This window comes from Nerophis lumbriciformis, linkage group LG39 (genome assembly GCF_033978685.3).
Source record: "Nerophis lumbriciformis linkage group LG39, RoL_Nlum_v2.1, whole genome shotgun sequence".
Lineage (NCBI taxonomy): Eukaryota > Metazoa > Chordata > Actinopteri > Syngnathiformes > Syngnathidae > Nerophis > Nerophis lumbriciformis.
Window position 1 is genome coordinate 10,277,022 of NC_084586.2, and position 20,479 is coordinate 10,297,500.

Below are 20,479 nucleotides of genomic sequence, written 5' to 3' on the forward strand. Positions count from 1 at the left end.
TTACTTTTTCCACATTTTGTTAACTTACAGCCTTATTCCAAAATGCAATAAATTATTTTTTTCCCCTAAACAAATTCTACACACAATAGCCCATAATGACAATGTGAAAAGTAGTTTTTTTTTTAATTTGCAAATGTATTTAAAAAAAAAAAAAACACTTACTCAATATTTAGTTGATGCACGTTTTACTTTTTCTACATTTTGTTAAGTTACATACAGCCTTATTCCAAAATGTAATAAATTAATTTTTGTCCTCAAAATTCTACACACAATACCCAATAATGACAATGTGAAAAGTTTCTTTTTTAATTTGCAAATGTATTAAAAAACAAACAAACAAACAAAAAAACGTACTCAATACAATATTGATGCACATTTCACCTTTTCCACATTTTGTTAAGTTGCAGCCTTATTCCAAAATGTAATAAATTCCTTTTTTCCTAAAAAAAAAAATTCTACCCACAATACCCCATAATGACAATGTAATACTTTTTTTTTTTTCATTTGCAAATGTATTAAAAAAAATCTACTTAATCAATACTTAGTTGATGCACATTTCACTTTTGTATATGTACATGTGATTTTTTGGTTTGAATAAATATGCTAAAATAAAACATTAAAGTTATAAAGGGGTATTTTGTGTGATTATCTGTTGCCTGGATATATATATATATATATATATATATATATATATATAAGCTGTGAAAATCTGCTGTACAGTATGTGTGCTTGGGTCCTATTTTTAGGAACACTAATACGAAACCTCACAATAATGTCTGATTGAATGCTAAAAACGTTATGACAAACCGCCTTAAAAAAATTGAATTTAACCTTTTTTTTTGTACATGAAAATAAAGAATGTGGGATTTACAATATTAACTACGAAGGATAAAACACTGAATATTGACAATGTATGAACGTCACCCCCCCTCCCCTCTCGATCATCATATTTTACAATCAAGCGAAACGCGACAAAAATGCAACAAACACAGCTAAATATGAACGCAAAGGGTAAAAAAAACAAAAACACCTACGATCTAGAACTTTCTTGTAAAAATCTCCTTTCGCGTCTGTCCCTGACACCCGCATTTCAGGCTGGCCGCTGTGAAAACACTCTGTGGAAACAGTCTGTGGAAACGCTCCCCACCCACACTGCTTGGTGCCTCGTCTGAGCTGCTGTGACTTAAGATTACCATAGTAACTAATTACATGACCATAGTAGCTAATTAGATGACCATAGTAGCCGGGGAAAATTACAAGGACAATACTCCCAGAGATGAGTGCCATGTACACAACTCGCTGCCTAAAGCGAGTACACAACATCCTGAAGGACAGATACCACCCAGCACATGGCCTCTTCAACCTGCTTGCTACCCTCTGGAAGGAGGTATAGATCGATTCGCGCCAGGACCACCAGAATATCTCACAGTCTGTATCCCCAGGCTGTGAGACTGCTAAATGAACAGCCTGCCCCGGACTATCTTATTACCTCACTCTTCACCACCTCAATAATTGTGCTCTGGACATTGCATTGCTGCAACATCAACGTAACACCCATCAGACATCTGACTGTTCCCACCCCCACGTCCCTCTTATCGCGATCTTCCTGACAATGCTAAAATGTAAACTATTGTCAACCTGCCTGCACATCAATGCAGTTTCTATGCCGCTGGACAAAACTCAAACAAAATCTCACTGACATGTATGACTTAAGTGTTATTATGACAATGACAATAAAGGTATTGATTGATTGATTGATTAATTAGATGATAACCATAGTAGCTACCGTATTTTCCGCATCATAAGGCGCCCTGGGTTAAAAGCCGCGCCTTCAATGAACGGCATATTTCAAAACTTTGTCCACCAATAAGCCGCCCCGTGTTGTAAGCCGCATCTAACTGCGCTAAAGGAATGTCAAAAAAACAGTCAGATAGGTCAGTCAAACTTTAATAATATATTAAAAACCAGCGTTCTAACAACTCTGTTCACTCCCAAAATGTACGCAAATGTGCAATCACAAACATACGTATATCAACATGGACAGAGCTGCGTGAAAAAAGCCACCCGGCCTCTTCGCGTAAACTTAAACTTACCTTAACCACTCGCTCATCTTTTCTTCATCCATCCCTTCGAGTTAGCTTTTATGATGACGCCGGCTGGAAAGGTCTCTTTTGGCAAGGTCTTCCTTTTGAATATCACCATGGGTGGAAGTTAGCATGGCAAGCTAGAACCACAGTGAAGGATGACTTCTCATTCCCTGTGGTGCGAATATTCACCGTACGTGCTCCCGTTCCACAGTGCGGTTCACAGGAATATCAGTTGCTGTGAAATACGGTAGTAATCCGTGTGCGGATGGAGAGATTGCGTCTTTTCATGAACCGGATCCTTGTCGCTTAGTAGGAGCCATTTTGTGGTCTTTACAGATGTAAACAGGAAATGAAACGTACGGTGATATCCGCGCGTTTTTTCTTCTTCTTCCGGGGGCGGGTGGTTGCTTACAGTAGAAGAAGAAGCGCTTCCTGTTCTATGGGGGCGGGTGCTTACCTTGGCGGTTGCTTGCGTAGAAGAAGAAGCGCTTCCTGTTCTACCGGGAAAAAAGATGGCGGCTGTTTACCTAAGTTGCGAGATCGAAACTTTATGAAAATGAATCTTAATATTTATCCATATATAAAGCGCACCGGGTTAAAAGCCGCACTGTCAGCTTTTGAGTAAATTTGTGGTTTTTAGGTGCGGCTAATGGTGCGGAAAATACGGTAATTAGATGACCATAGTAACTAATTAGATTACCATAGTACATACTTGCCAACCCTCCCAAATTTTCCGGGAGACTCCCGAAATTCAGCACCTCTCCCGAAAACCTCCCGGGACAAATATTCCTCCGAAAATCTCCTGATTTTCAGCCGGAGCTGGAGGCCACGCCCCCTCCAGCTCCATGCGGACCTGAGTGAGGACAGCCTTTTTTCACGACGGGAGGACAACAGGGTGACAAGAACTAAATCATCCAGACTAGAGATAAATTGTATTATTATGTTTATCTTACCTAAAAATAAATATATTTATTAATTTAAAAAAAATAAAAAATACATTTTTACTATATTAAAATCAAAATTAATTGTATTTTTATTTGTATTTTTTCTGACTCCTTATTACATCCAGCCATAGAATTATACATTAAAATAAACATATTTGAAATAATTAATTTTAAATGATCATAATTCATTTAAAATTACCATATTTAATTATTAAAATAATTGCTTGTTTATCAACAACTTTAGCATTTTATTCATTACATTTTGAAGCTCTCAGAAGCCAAGTTATGTTATATTCCTTAAGATTTATTTATGCAAGTTTGAAGTATCAATTATCTAAACACAGTTTTGTTTGCATATTTTCAGGATGTAGATATATATACACACACACACACACACATATATATATATATATATATATATATATATACATATATATATGTATAAAATACTTGACTTGGTGAATTCTAGCTGTCAATATACTCCTCCCCTCTTAACCACGCCCCGCCCCACCCCTGACCACGCCCCTCGCCCCCCACCTCCCGAAATCGGAGGTCTCAAGGTTGGCAAGTATGCCATAGTAACTAATTAGATGAACATAGTAACTAATTAGATTACCATAGTAACTAATTAGATGACCATAGTAACTAGTATATCATGCAAAAGCACAGATTCCAACCATTGAAATACTTTGTATAGTTCAAGACTTACGGTCATTTAAAAACATCACTGCACATCATAATGGCGCCTACAGTTTCCTTCTTAAAGATCTAAAAAAAATTATTTGGGAATGTCCGGCGGGCCAGATGCGGCCCCCGGGCCTTAAATTTGCCCAGGCTTGGTCTAGGGTGTAGACAGACATCCAAGACAGAGTTATGTTCTTCACTCGAGGGGCAAAGTCAAAAGTGTGTAATTGAATCCTTGGCCAGGAATAGCTGACCTTGCGGTTATCACAACAACAAACCCCGGAACGGACCGCAAGAATCCTTCAGGTGAAAGCGGGCCACGCGGCGGCAGCTGGATCGGACGTTTGAAGGACGCCAGACAAAAGGGACACTTTGTGCCGCCGATGACGAGACACCGTGGGAATGAAAGGAGGTGACGTCAGAGGCTGATGCTGCTGTCATGTAGTGTGTGTGTGTGTGTGTGTGTGTGTGTGTGTGTGTGTGTGTGTGTGTGTGTGCGCGTCACAAGACCCTGAAGTACTACAAGTGGTGTTTAAGGCCATCATGTGATTTATAGTGTTTACGTTCATGAAAGCTGGGAAAACATCATGGATGTCAGAAACGTAGCAGCTTTGTCCAATTCGTATTAGGTGTACCGAATAAAATGAACAATTAACCACCGGTGTCAAACTCAAGACCCGAGGGGCCAAATCTCAAATCTGGCCCGCCACATTATTTGATGTGGCCCGCGAAAGCCTGGAAGTAATATGCGTGAATAAAATGCTTCATCTTTTCTTACTAAATATATTTGTTCTTTCCCTTTTGACATTAAAAATCATGTACTGCATGCAATTGCATATCTTTTAAAATTCAATATTATCAAAATATTATATTATGTATTCCAAAAATATTTTTGGTTAAAATAAAGATAAATACTGTACTTAAATATCTGCTTGACTTATGATTTCAAAACAAATTATCGATCAAATTGTAGACTGTAAAATTGACAATATATTTTACGGTTAAATTCCACCATAAAATCTGTACGGTATCGTTTTCCCCATATACAGTAAGGCACTAAAACGTTAAAAAACATACAAAAAAAACAATACAACAAGATTTTACGGTTAAAAAAATATATATAAACATTATTTTTTATTTATTTCTTCTTCTTTTTTCCCCCCCTCTTTCTTTGTTTATTTAATTGATGTATTTGTAGATATTACTTTGATTTTTTGTTGTTTCTTTTTTTTGGGGGGGGGGGGGGGGGTATGGGTGGGATATAAACAAAAATATTTTGACATTTAGGGCAGACAATAGATATATGATTGATGTGAATATGATGTAATGGATATAAATGTCTGATGCTGGATGTCAATAAAAAAAAAATGGAAAAAAATATATATATAAACAGTGGTATTATTTCTCCATTCCATTGTATTTATTACATTTTTTGTATGCTGTAAAAAACCCACAGCTTTTACTGTAAAATTCTGGTTTGATTGCTTGATTGAGACTTGTATTAGTAGATTGCACAGTACAGTACATATTCCGTACAATTGACCACTAAATGGTAACACCCGAATAAGTTTTTCAACTTGTTTAAGTCGGGGTCCACGTTAATCAATTCATGGTAAACTGGTGACTGAGCTGCCAGTTTTTTAAGTAACATTTTAAGATTTTTTTTTTTGCAGCTTATGTTAAAAAATATATTGTTAATGTATTACATATATATATACACATATATATTTATATATTACTCATTGTTAAAGGGGAACATTATCACAATTTCAGAAGGGTTAAAACCATTAAAAATCAGTTCCCAGTGGCTTATTTTATTTTTCGAAGTTTTTTTCAAAATTTTACCCATCACGCAATATCCCTAAAAAAAGCTTCAAAGTGCCTGATTTTAACCATCGTTATATACACCCGTCCATTTTCCTGTGACGTCACACAGTGATGCCAATACAAACAAACATGGCGGATAGAACAGCAAGGTATAGCGACATTAGCTCGGATTCAGACTCGGATTTCAGCGGTTTAAGCGATTCAACAGATTACGCATGTATTGAAACGGATGGTTGTAGTGTGGAGGCAGGTAGCGAAAACGAAATTGAAGAAGAAACTGAAGCTATTGAGCCATATCGGTTTGAACCGTATGCAAGCGAAACCGACGAAAACGACACGACAGCCAGCGACACGGGAGAATGGTAAATGGGTAAATGGGTTGTACTTGTATAGCGCTTTTCTACCTTCAAGGTACTCAAAGCGCTTTGACACTACTTCCACATTTACCCATTCACACACACATTCACACACTGATGGAGGAAAGCGAGGACGACTTCGGCGATCGCCTTCTAACCAACGATTGGTATGTGTTTGTTTGGCATTAAAGGAAACTAACAACTAAGAACTAGGTTTACAGCATATGAAATACATTTGGCAACAACATGCACTTTGAGAGTGCAGACAGCCCAATTTTCATCAATTAATATATTCTGTAGACATACCCTCATCCGCGCTCTTTTCCTGAAAGCTGATCTGTCCAGTTTTGGAGTTGATGTCAGCAGGCCAGGGAAGCTAGGGTCGATAGGGGGTTTAGCTCGCTCGTCTGCGGGAACAAACTGCCGCCATTGCTTGCCGTGCTACCGAGGTCCTTTGTCCCTGAATTGCTCACACACTCCGGCAGATTCAATGGGGGTCTGGCGGCAGATTTCTTTGACTTTATCGTTGGAAATGCATCTGCTTTGAGTGTCGCAGGATATCCACACATTCTTGCTATCTCTGTCGTAGCATAGCTTTCGTCGGTAAAGTGTGCGGAACAAACATCCAATGGCGTGGTCGGGGGTGGGGCAGGGTGTGGTTGAGGGCGTGGTTAAGAGGGGAGGAGTATATTGACAGCTAGAATTCTTTCATACATATATGAATATATATATATATATACATATATATATATATATATATACATATATATATATATATATATATATATATATATATATCTACATCCTGAAAATATGCAAACAAAACTGTGTTTAGATAATTGATACTTCAAACTTGCATAAATAAATATTAAGGAATATAACAACTTGGCTTCTGAGAGCTTCAAAATGTAATGAATAAAATGCTAAAGTTGTTGATAAACAAGCAATTATTTTAATAATTAAATATGGTCATTTTAAATGAATTATTATGATAATTTAAAATTCCATCCATCCATCCATTTTCTACCGCTTATTCCCTTTGGGGTCGGGGGGGCGCTGGAGCCTATCTCAGCTACAATCGGGCGGAAGGCGGGGTACACCCTGGACAAGTCGCCACCTCATCGATAATTTAAAATTAATTATTTCAAATATGTTTATTTTAATGTATAATTCTAATGCCTGGATGTAATAAGGAGTCAGAAAAAATACAAATAAAAATACAATTAATTTTGATGTTTTTAGCAAAATATAGTAAACATTTTTTTTAAAAAATTTTTTATTAATAAATATATTTATTTGTAGGTAAGACAAACATAATAATACAATGTATCTCTAGTCTGGATGATTTAGTTCTTGTCACCCTGTTGTCCTCCCGTCGTGAAAAAAGGCTGTCCTCACTCAGGTCCGCATGGAGCTGGAGGGGGCGTGGCCTCCAGCTCCGGCTGAAAATCGGGAGATTTTCGGGAGAATATTTTTCCCGGGAGGTTTTCGGGAGAGGCGCTGAATTTCGGGAGTCTCCCGGAAAATTCGGGAGGGTTGGCAAGTATGGGGTATGCTGCCTGCAAATTTTGTAGATCAGACTTCTCCATTGAACACGGTGGCCGAACGGATATACTCATTCATGAACGGATTATTAATATATATATAAGAAATACTTGAAAATATATACACCCCCCGCCAATCTCCCGAATTCGGAGGTCTCAAGATTGGCAAGTATGATAATCAGAAATGAAGCTTTAAGCACATACACAATGTTGACATCTATTAGTTATATTTAGATAAAGACAGGGAAAACACCAACAACAACAACAAACATGGCAGTAGACGCCAAGATAAATACATCATGAAATGCTCTAGCTGACAATATTTCATTCCTAATCCTGCGTTTCATGTCTGGAAACAATGCTCAGCGATAAACGAGGGACAACTATACTGTTATTCTGACATCATTTAAAACAGGGGTGCTCACACTTTTTCTGCAGGCGAGCTACTTTTCAGTTGATCAAGTCGTGGGGATCTACCTCATTCATATATATAATTTATGAAATATATGTTTTTGTTAACAAGTTAAAGGTGTTTAATGATAATGCAAGCATGTTTAACACATATAGTTAATATTGTTAAAAAAATTAAAGGTGTTTAATGATAATACAAGCATGTTTAATACATATAGGTAATATTGTTAACAAGTTAAAGGTGTTTAAAAATAATACAAGCATGTTTAACACATATAGTTAATATTGTTAACAAGTTAAAGGTGTTTAAAGATAATACAAGCATGTTTAACACATATAGATTCCTTTCTTTCATGAAGACAAGAATATAAGTTGGTGTATTACCTGATTCTGATGACTTGCATTGATTGGAATGCTGATAACGTCCGCATTTTCGAATGGAGGAGAAAAAAAGTCCTCCTTTCTGTCCAATACCACATGAAAGTGGTTGGTTTTTGGCATCTTATTTGTCCAGCTTCCGTACTCCTTTTGTATACACTTTACAAGAAATACATTGTCGGCAAACGCCGTAGCTTGCTAGCTTGTGCACGCCAGCTTTCTGAGACTCTTATTTTGTTAGCTCAACTGTGCAACTGTGCAGTCGGTCTTTGGAGTTTTGACGACAGGTACGGCGCCAGAGTCTGTTGAAATAAAGTGTTTCTCGCCTTCCAGTCGGTAATTTTAATGAGCTGGCAGCAGCCAGCGTCATCTCAGAAGACCCTCGGGTGCCGTGAATGTCAATCAAGTGACGAAAGTGACGTCATAGTGAAGATTTATGATCGCTCATTTTTAGGACTATTTTTTAATGCCTGGCTGGTGATCGACTGACACACCCTCCGAGATCGACCGGTAGCTCGCGATCGACGTAATGAGCACCCCTGATTTAAAACAATCACAATGCATTTTGATTATTTCATATGGGATGATGGGAGCAGAATATAGTCAAAATAAAGCATGCAGTATTACTCAACCAATGAGGGGGAAAAAAGCGGATGTTTTCCTACCAATTTGTCATCCTTCTTGATACGGGGGCCGTCATAAATCTGAGCGGACGACTTAAAACGGCGCAGATTTATTACATAATTATAAAGGCTCCCTGGCTTTGGGACATCAAAACCTTTTCTCACGCTGTGATGTGTTCAAATACGCAGATGAAAAAAACTTTCATACCAGAAGCGGAAAAAGCACAAGAGGTGCCACTCCTTTTTTTTTTCTTTTTTTTTTAAATACCCTCCTTTCGTGGCTGCAGCATGATAGCTCTTTATCTGGGCCGGGCCAGAACCCGACCTGACGGACCCCCCCAGATGTCTAATCTTGGTGCGAGAAGTTGCAGCTTGAAAAGTGACAGCCGACGTCCTCTACAAAGACGACAAGCTGACGGGACTCGACCGCTTCCTGTGTGGTTAGAAGACGCCACTTCCTGAAGGGGAGCTTGCAGGCTTGACTTGAATTTTTTAATTGAATTATATTTATATAGCGCTTTTCTCTAGTGACTCAAAGCACTTTGCATTGTGAAACCCAATATCTAGGTTACATTTTTAAACCAGTGTGGGTGGCACTGGGTAAAGTGTCTTGCCCAAGGACACAACGGCAGTGACTAGGTTGGCAGAAGCAGGGATCGAACCTGGATCCCTCAAGTTGCTGGCACGGCCACTCTACCAACCGAGCTATACCGCCCCGACTTGCCAATTAGGAGCTTGTCCATACATCGACCAGACTGTAATCCCGCCTGTTAGCCCAACATTACATTAGGATTTGGGAAGCTTTGGGTCTTGACTGACAATTAGCGCCATTGCTAATCCATGTTATAACCCAGAGACAGCTGGGGGGGAAAAAATTAAAGCCCCTTGAAGCTACCGGGCAGCGTGGATCTATGGACTATTATTAATAATGTTAACACGGAATTTAAGCTGCATTAGGGTCTCTAGCCACAACATTAGCTACACAATTTAATTGGATCTAGAGCAAAAACTCTGAACCTTAAAGGGGAACATTATCACAATTTCAGGAGGGTTAAAACCGTTAAAAATCAGTTCCCAGTGGCTTATTATATTTTTCGAAGTTTTTTTCAAAATTTTACCCATCACGCAATATCCCTAAAAAAAGCTTCAAAGTGCCTGATTTTAACCATCGTTATATACACTCGTCCATGTTCCTGTGACGTCACATAGTGATGCCAACACAAACAAACATGGCGGAAAGAACAGCAAGCTATAGCGACATTAGCTCGGATTCAGACCCGGATTTCAGCGGCTTAAGCGATTCAACAGATTACGCATGTATTGAAACGGATGGTTGTAGTGTGGAGGCAGGTAGCGAAAACGAAATTGAAGAAGAAACTGAAGCTATTGAGCCATATTGGTTTGAACCGTATGCAAGCGAAACCGAGGAAAACGACACGACAGCCAGCGACACGGGAGAAAGCGAGGACGAATTTGGCGATCGCCTTCTAACCAACGATTGGTATGTGTTTGTTTGGCATTAAAGGAAACTAACAACTATGAACTAGGTTTACAGCATATGAAATACATTTGACAACAACATGCACTTTGAGAGTGCAGACAGCCCAATTTTCATCAATTAATATATTCTGTAGACATACCCTCATCCGCGCTCTTTTCCTGAAAGCTGATCTGTCCAGTTTTGGAGTTGATGTCAGCAGGCCTAGGGTCGATAGCGGGTTTAGCTCGCTCGTCTGCAGGAACAAACTGCCGCCATTGCTTGCCGTGCTACCGAGGTCCTTTGTCCCTGAATTGCTCACACACTCCGGCAGATTCAATGGGGGTCTGGCGGCAGATTTCTTTGACTTTATCGTTGGAAATGCATCTGCTTTGAGTGTCGCAAGATATCCACACAATCTTGCCATCTCTGTCGTAGCATAGCTTTCGTCGGTAAAGTGTGCGGAACAAACGTCCAATTTCTTGCCACTTTCGCATCTTTGGGCCACTGGTGCAACTTGAATCCGTCCCTGTTCGTGTTGTTACACCCTCCGACAACACACCGACGAGGCATGATGTCTCCAAGGTACGGAAAACAGTCGAAAAAACGGAAAATAACAGAGCTGATTTGACTCGGTGTTTGAGAAAATGGCGGATTGCTTCCCGATGTGACGCCACGTTGTGACGTCATCGCTCCAAGAGCGAATATTAGAAAGGCGTTTAATTCGCCAAAATTCACCCATTTAGAGTTCGGAAATCGGTTAAAATAATATATGGTCTTTTTTCTGCAACATCCAGGTATATATTGACGCTTACATAGGTCTGGTGATAATGTTCCCCTTTAAACACGGGTGATCATAAATAGGTTGTGCACCTGTAATGTAAAGGGTATAATACGCCATTAGAACTAGAATACAGTGCAGAACTGGGACAATATTTTGACTCGGGGGGCCATATTGAGAGAAAAAATGTGTCTGGGGGGGCCAAGGTGTATGTGTGTATAAATGATATGTACACATTTAGCTGTAAAAATCTGCTGTTCAGTATGTGTATTTGGGTCCCTTTTTTCCCAGGAACACTAATACCAAAAGTCACAATGTCCGATTGAGTTCTAAAAAATAAAAAAAATAAAAAACGGAAAGGAATTTTAGTATTTTACTGAATGGGACACCCAAAATGTACATGAAAATAAAGAAAGTGGGATTTACAATAGTAACTATGAACAATAAAACACTGAATAGTAACAACATGTGGACGTCGCTCCTCTTTTACTTCTCAGACCAGCTCCTCGATAGTTGTGTATCTTTTACAATCAGGCAAAACACAACAAAAATGTAACATACAGCAAAATATGAATGCAAAGTGTAATAAATGATATGATATATTATCACTTTTATGCAGAAATTTGTTCCACATCGGTTTTTGACACGCGTGTTTCGTGCTGGCTGCTCTGAAAACAAACCCCGCCCACTCTGCGTCTGAGCTGCTGTGACGTAGATTACCGTAATAACTCGTATAACACCAAAAAGCGCAGATTTCAACCATTGAAACACTTTTTGTAGTTCATTTAAAAAAACAGCACATTATAATGGCGGCGACAGTTTTGATGTTAAAGGGGAACATTATCACCAGACCTATGTAAGCGTCAATATATACCTTGATGTTGCAGAAAAAAGACCATATATTTTTTTAACCGATTTCCGAACTCTAAATGGGTGAATTTTGGTGAATTAAACGCCTTTCTATTATTCGCTCTCGGAGCGATGATGTCACAACGTGACGTCACATCGGGAAGCAATCCGCCATTTTCTCACTTTCGACGGTGGGTTGTCAAAGGGTGTAACAACACGAACAGGGACGGATTCAAGTTGCACCAGTGGCCCAAAGATGCGAAAGTGGCAAGAAGTTGGACGAAATTTGTTCAAAATACGAGGCTGTGGGGAAAGCCGACGAAATGGTCAGTCGTTTGTTCCGCACACTTTACCGACGAAAGCTATGCTACGACAGAGATGGCAAGAATGTGTGGATATCCTGCGACACTCAAAGCAGATGCTGACATCAACTCCAAAACTGGACAGATCAGCTTTCAGGAAAAGAGAGCGGATGAGGGTATGTCTACAGAATATATTAATTGATGAAAACGTTATTCATTACTCGCGGTTTTACGTAAATTACTATACATAAACTGTGTTTACCAATAATTTAGCTTAAAAACATTTATTTTTTTCAATCATTCGAGTACATTCGGGTAGTCTTGTGTAATGCAGTATTTTGTGTCTATTTAGGTATGGTTAACCTGAGTGCTGAAATCGTGGAAAAATATAGAAAAGAAATTGGACGTTTGTTCCGCACACTTTACCGACGAAAGCTATGCTACGACAGATGATCAAGAGAGGAATATCGACCCTAGCTTCCCTGGCCTGCTGACGTCAACTCCAAAACTGGACAGATCAGCTTTCAGGAAAAGAGAGCGGATGAGGGTATGTCTACAGAATATATTAATTGATGAAAACTGGGCTGTCTGCACTCTCAAAGTGCATGTTGTTGCCAAATGTATTTCATATGCTGTAAACCTAGTTCATAGTTGTTAGTTTCCTTTAATGCCAAACAAACACATACCAATCGTTGGTTAGAAGGCGATCGCCGAATTCGTCCTCGCTTTCTCCCGTGTCGCTGGCTGTCGTGTCGTTTTCGTCGGTTTCGCTTGCATACGGTTCAAACCGATATGGCTCAATAGCTTCAGTTTCTTCTTCAATTTCGTTTTCGCTACCTGCCTCCACACTACAACCATCCGTTTCAATACATGCGTAATCTGTTGAATCGCTTAAGCCGCTGAAATCCGAGTCTGAATCCGAGCTAATGTCGCTATACCTTGCTGTTCTATCCGCCATGTTTGTTTGTGTTGGCATCACTATGTGACGTCACAGGAAAATGGACGGGTGTATATAACGATGGTTAAAATCAGGCACTTTGAAGCTTTTTTTTAGGGATATTGCGTGATGGGTAAAATTTTGAAAAAAACTTTGAAAAATAAAATAAGCCACTGGGAACTGATTTTTAATGGTTTTAACCCTTCTGAAATTGTGATAATGTTCCCCTTTAAACGACCATTGAGTGTGTGGGATTTACCCTGGATAACCTTCGCCGGTTTAGTGTAGAAGGGGCCTTTATCTCAATGGGATGTGTTGCTGGTTAAATAAGGGTTAAATAAAAATATATATATATATTAGAGATGCGCGGTTTGCGGGCACAATCGCGGAGTCCGCGGATTATCCGCGGATCGGGCGGATGAAATTTTAAAAAATTAGATTTTATCCGCGGGTCAGGTCGGGCGGTTGAAATAAAAAAAAATTAGATTTTAAATAGATTCAGGTGGGTGGCAGTTAAACCAATTCGGAAATATATATACATAGTTAAATGTTGTTACCCACATACAAAAAACGAGCAGGCACCTGCTGCATATGCCACAACAGAAGAAAAAAAAGAAAAAGAGATGGACACTTTTACGGAGCGGAGAAGGCCCCCGACGCCTCGCCGGGGTCCGGGACCGAGGCCCCTTCCCCCGAGAGGGCCCCACCGGGAGCCGTAGTTGAGGCGATCCGCGAGAAAGGCCCGACGCACGTCCAGGGTCACCACCGCGCCCACCGCACCGACACCCCGCCTCGTCCGCCTTCGCCGCGGCTGGCGTCACGCGCCCGCCACCCCCGTGGCCGGGGGCTCGTAACAGGGGTCACTCCGCGCGCTCCGCCCGCGCAGCTTACCTGCCCGCCACCCCTGTTGCCGGGGGCGCGTAACAGGGGTCACTCCGCGCGCAGTGCGCTCACGAAAGGGGTGGGGCTCACCCTGGTTGATATAGACAGCAGGACGGTGGCCATGGAAGTTGGAACCCGCTAAGGAGTGTGTAACAACCCACCTGCCGAATCAACTAGCCCTGAAAATGGATGGCGCTGGAGCGTTGGGCCCATACCCGGCCGTCGCCGGCAGCGAGACGCGCTTGGAGGTGCGCTCAGCGCGGCTCCCATATGATTGCGCACTGGTGTGCGTCTGGGTCGTGACAGCGTGGCACGCGAATGTCTGTGCTGCATTGGATCAGTCTCCTTTCTTTAACAGGCAAAAGCTTTATAACCTCACTTATGCCTTGCATCGTCTATATTAGTTATATAACAACGGGCGGGTGCGGGCGGATGGCGGGCGGGTGCGGTTCTGATCAAATGTTACATCGGGTGGATGGCGGATGGTTGACGACTTTCTGATGCGGTTGCGGATGAAATAATTGCCTATCCGCGCATCTCTAATATATATCATAGGTCCGTCGTAAAATATTTCTACTAAGGCAGTCTTGGTGCATGCCAGATCGGGTCTTCCGTAACCGGGTAGTGACATGCCTACTTCAGAGCTATTCAATTGACGCCAGGCCAAATACGGTTTGGTTCAGTTAGAAAAACTTGCAAGAGACGAACTTCTTTGCAGCAGATTCGTAAAAACATTACAGCGCTATCATATAGACCTAGTTTTTTGACAGTAGGCCCTGTGCCGTATTTTTCGGACTATAAGTCGCAGTTTTTTTCATAGTTTGGCCGGGGGGTGCGACTTATACTCAGGAGCGACTTATGTGTGAAATTATTAACACATTACCGTAAAATATCAAATAATATTATTTAGCTCATTCATGTAAGAGACTAGACGTATAAGATTTCATGGGATTTAGCGATTAGGAGTGACAGATTGTTTGGTAAACGTATAGCATGTTCTATATGTTATAGTTATTTGAATGACTCTTACCATAATATGTTACGTTAACATACCAGGCACGTTCTCAGTTGGTTATTTATGCCTCATATAACGTACACTTATTCAGCCTGTTGTTCACTATTCTTTATTTATTTTAAATTGCCTTTCAAATGTCTATTCTTGGTGTTGGCTTTTATCAAATACATTTCCCCAAAAAATGCAACTTATATATGTTTTTTTACTTCTTTATTATGCATTTTCGGCCGGTGTGACTTATATTCCGGAGCGACTTATACTCCGAAAAATACGGTAGTATAGATTAGGGATGTCCCGATCCGATATTTGGATCGGATCGGCTGCCGATATTTGCCAAAAATTGCGTATCGGCAAGGCATGGGAAAATGCCGATCCAGATCCAGTTTAAAAAAAAACTCCGGTCCGTGTTTTCCAACGCACCGATTTAAATAATACATTCCACTTTTCTGCTGCTCCGTAATTTCCGTTCCGCATTTTCCAGCACACCTTCAACACATCCACAGGTCTGTGAATTCTCACGCAGTTGCTTTTAGCTGCTGGCATTACACGACAGGCTCTTCTCACTCTTTCCTGTGTCTCCTTCTCACAGACAGCAAGTGCACCTTCTTACACACGTCACATACTGTCACGTCATACGTCACATACTGTCACGTCATAACGTCACATACGTATGCGTCCTCCCCGAGCAGAGAGGTAGCAGCATGGCTAACGTTAGCTGTGATGCTAGCGCAGCCATGCGAGCAACGCTCCCTCTAAGGTGCTCGCCTGTGCAATTGCGCACTGTTTAAGTGTCCTCTGCGCATAGCAAATCTATGCCACGCACAAAATCAAACAAAAAAATAAGCGCATAACAATTTTCGACACACGGACACGACAGAGAAAACAGTGTTCGTCATCATTGTTCAAATATTGTGACGTCTGTCGAGACGCTTATCTCCATTCGGTGCCACACGTCCACACCATCAAAATGCCGAGGCAAAAATTTCCACATCAGCAACGTATGAAAAAATTAGTGATTTTTTTAGTTGTGATTTCCTTCTCTGCATGAAAGTTTAAAAGTAGCATATATTAATGCGGTATGAAGAAGAATGTTTTAATGTAGACATGCAAGCCTTGAAAGAAAATTTTGAAAATCAAGACTACATTTCCTGCAAATGGGTGCATTTCTACCCTATATTTTAACTTTAGATTTATTCTCATATCAAACTCTTTTGGCTGTCTTTTTGACACTTACATCCGGCGCCCCCCTCCACACCCTGGATTATAAATAATGTAAATAATTCAATGTAATTATCTTGTGTGATGACTGTATTATGATGATAGTATATATCTGATAGTATATATCTGCATCATGAATCAATTTAAGTGGACTTAAACAAGTTGAAAAACTTATTGGGGTTACCATTTAGTGGTCAATTGTACGGAATACGTACTTCACTGTGCAACCTACTAATAAAAGTCTCAATCAATCAATCAAAACACATAGAATCATCATACTGCTGTGATTATATGCATCAAATGTTCATTCAAGGCTAAGGCAAAATATCGAGATATATATCGTGTATCGCAATATGGCCTTAAAATATCGCAATATTAAAAAAAAGGCCATATCGCCCAGCCCTAGTTCAATGATGCCATTTCTGTTTGTCATGTATAATTTTGTCTATTTTGTGTTTATCCTTGAATAAACAGGTCAGGTTCTTGTTACCAACCATTGTGTATTATTCAAACTCCCCTAATTCAGCTGGCTAGTTAAACTTTAATACATGCTCGGATAGGCCAGTATCGGTATCGGTCGGTATCGGATCGGAAATGCAAAAACAATATCGGTATCGGATCGGAAGTGCAAAAACCTGGATCGGGACATCCCTAGTATAGATGGCAATTTTTTTCCGAAAAATAGTGAACTAAGGGGTCACGCTTCCCGGTCCTTAGCTTTCTGGAAATCTAGCCCCCCCCCAAAAAATTTAGTTGGTTTCCCTGGCCTACTTCCGCAGTGTTCCATGTGCAGGAACCATGTTTGGACTCTGTCTCGTGTCATAATGGAGGGTGTGTTGACAAAGAGTGTCATAAAACACAAGCATGCTAGGAGCACAAGCTAATTGAGGGATTGAACCAGTTCTTGTGACTCACCGTGTATAATAGCTGTAGATATTCACTTTCTTCTTCTTGCTTTTATTATTAATTAGCCGCCGCCACAAAGGGTAGACGCCGGGAGTGTGACAGCCCAAAAGGGAACGTACAAAAGTAAGGCGACTGAAGTTACGTCAAACGGGAGGCTCTCTGTGGAACTCGGGACGCCCAATGCACGTCCGCCAGGCTTCTCAATTGTGCTGCTCGGGCCCAGTCGAGGGGGCCGCAAGGTGGTGTGGCCGGGGTCTCCAGCTTGCAGCTGCCCACTTACCATAAACACAAAGGCCCAGCATGGCGACGCATGGCCGCCAAGCAGAGGCGTGCTCCAAAGCGAGCCTGCTGTTTAATTATCTCAGACATAATCGCCCGCACTGTATACAATCTAGTCCAGGACCCAGCTCTTTGTTGGGACGCTCAAACAAACAACATGAACTCCCAAAATCCACTCTTATTAATTGCCTGTGATTTAAAACACAAACATGCGATAAAGCTGGAACTGGACAGAACCACATAAGTAGACTTATTGGACCAACACTAGCTTTTTGACATCGTCGAAGAGTAAATAAGCTCTAGCAACGACGCGTTTAAAGTTGAACGGGCTTGATGAATTCAACCAAAGTTTTCACGGGTTCAAAATGCCGTGTCGCAAAATTTCAGTCATTCATTTGAAATAAATAGCAGTGGTTAACTGATTTGTACATTCATAAGACTGTTAAACTGTCAATGTTACACTTTAGCTTCACCCTAGAACGGATTATGTCTGTTTACTGGAGTACGTTTGGGACATATAAAAGTATTTTTCCTGTTTTGTGTATATCGACTGTATTCTCCTACCTAAAGGGACTGGGACAAACAGCAAATATAATAATGATGGTCTTAGTTCAGGGGTATTCACCTAAATTGTTTTGGGGCCACCTTTCCAGAAAGCCACGGACCATGAGTCATATTTTGTATATTCTGGAGAACCCAACGTTTGATTTTGGTCTGTTTATTTTTCCAGGGTTCCAGGGGCGTTCTGCAAAAATGTGAGTGTCTGACAAGGTTTTAGTTTTAAAAGGGAACATTATCACAATTTCAGAATGGTTAAAACCTTTAAAAATCAGTTCCCAGTGGCTTATTATATTTTTCGAAGTTTTTTTCAAAATTTTACCCATCACGCAATATCCCTAAAAAAAGCTTCAAAGTGCCTGATTTTAACCATCGTTATAAACACCCGTCCATTTTCCTGTGACGTCACATAGTGAAGCCAACACAAACAAACATGGCGGAAAGAACAGCAAGCTATAGCGACATTAGCTCGGATTCAGACTCGGATTTCAGCGGCTTAAGCGATTCAACAGATTACGAATGTATTGAAACGGATGGTTGTAGTGTGGAGGCAGGTGGCGAAAACGAAATTGAAGAAGAAACTGAAGCTATTGAGCCATATCGGTTTGAACCGTATGCAAGCGAACTTGACGAAAACGACACGACAGCCAGCGACACAGGAGAAAGCGAGGACGAATTCGGCGATCGCCTTCTAACCAACGATTGGTATGTGTTTGTTTGGCATTAAAGGAAACTAACACCAATGAACTAGGTTTACAGCATATGAAATACATTTGGCAACAACATGCACTTTGAGAGTGCAGACAGCCCAATTTTCATCAATTAATATATTCTGTAGACATACCCTCATCCGCGCTCTTTTCCTGAAAGCTGATCTGTCCAGTTTTGGAGTTGATGTCAGCAGGCCAGGGAAGCTAGGGTCGATGTGAGCCAAGACATCCAAGGGGTTTAGCTCGCTCGTCTGCGGGAACAATCTGCCGCCATTGCTTGCCGTGCTACCGAGGACCTTTGTCCCTGAATTGCTCACACACTCCGGCAGATTCAATGGGGGTCTGGCAGCAGATTTCTTTGACTTTATCGTTGGAAATGCATCTGCTTTGAGTGTCGCAGGATATCCACACATTCTTGCCATCTCTGTCGTAGCATAGCTTTCGTCGGTAAAGTGTGCGGAACAAACGTCCAATTTCTTGCCACTTTCGCATCTTTGGGCCACTGGTGCAACTTGAATCCGTCCCTGTTCGTGTTGTTACACCCTCCGACAACACACCGACGAGGCATGATGTCTCCAAGGTACGGAAAACAGTCGAAAAAAAACGGAAAATAACATAGCTGATTTGACTCCGTGTTTGAGAAAATGGCGGATTGCTTCCCGAGGTGACGTCACGTTGTGACGTCATCGCTCCAAGAGCGAATATTAGAAAGGCGTTTAATTCGCCAAAATTCACCCATTTAGAGTTCGGAAATCGGTTTTAAAAAAAAAAGGTCTTTTTTCTGCAACATCAAGGTATATATTGACGCTTACATAGTGTCTGGTGATAATGTTCCCCTTTAACTGAACTCGTGGGCCACCAGGTGAATAGCCCAAATGATGAAAAAGAGAGGACCCAAAATAGAACCTTGAGGAACACCACTAGTAAACTAAATAGGTTAAACGAAAGACTATAGACTGCGTCTGAAGTAAACAAGCTACAGCAACATCGAAAAAGTGTGTAACTGCCAAAAAGGAGAGGACTTAAAGGGGTACCTTGAGAAAGGTCTCATGTAAATCTTAAATTTGGACTATGTTCTATGTTTTACTAGCAAGGTTAAAATGTCAATGTCAACTCTAGTGTTTTTAGGAATTTGCTGCAAAATAGTCTCCCAAGTTTTGAACTGAACTCAAGGGCCGGTATGGTTGAATAGCCCCGTCTTAGGCTACATTCACACTGCCGGGTCGGATGTCCGATTCGGATTTTTGTAGTCAAATCCGATCTTTTTATGTCGTCGTTCACATTACGAAAAAAATGCCATCGCTAATGTGAACGCAAACTGACCCAGGACATTTGCTTCGACGTCTGCTCCAAAGAGCGTGCTGGCGAGCAATCGGAGACAGGAAGGGTTGGAACATTCATGTGAGTTCCTAAAACATTTTTTGGTCTGTTCTCTGCTCATTTGTCAAATATGTATCTTCCAACCGTCTATTTGGCGAAAAAGTACTTTTTGATGACGTTCTGGTCGAATGAATGGGATACAAATCCGATTTATATCCACATTCGAACGAGGCCTGCGTCGGATTTTGAAAAATTCACAATTGCACTGTTTACATTGACATGAAAAAAAAACGGTTTCAGGTCACACACTGGCGAAAAAAATCAGAATTGACCTGGACTGTGAACAAGGCCTTTGTTTACATAGTACTGAATATATCCTGATTCAAACATG

The 20,479-nt window shown here is 40.8% G+C and overlaps 1 protein-coding gene across 4 annotated transcripts in view; it reads right to left on the reverse strand.

Annotated features, from left to right (window-relative positions):
- Positions 1-20,479, reverse strand: part of fam53b (family with sequence similarity 53 member B) — a 50,806-nt gene that overhangs the window by 26,517 nt on the left and 3,810 nt on the right. The window contains exon 1 of one of the 4 annotated variants that reach the window (XM_061931696.1): positions 8,897-9,794. The exons of 2 other annotated variants lie outside the window; for them this stretch is intronic. The gene's annotated coding sequence lies outside the window, so the exon portion shown is untranslated. Of the gene's footprint in view, positions 1-6,204; positions 6,540-8,896; positions 9,795-20,479 lie in introns of those variants that run through there. One more of the 4 variants, XM_061931695.1, reaches the window with a different exon arrangement.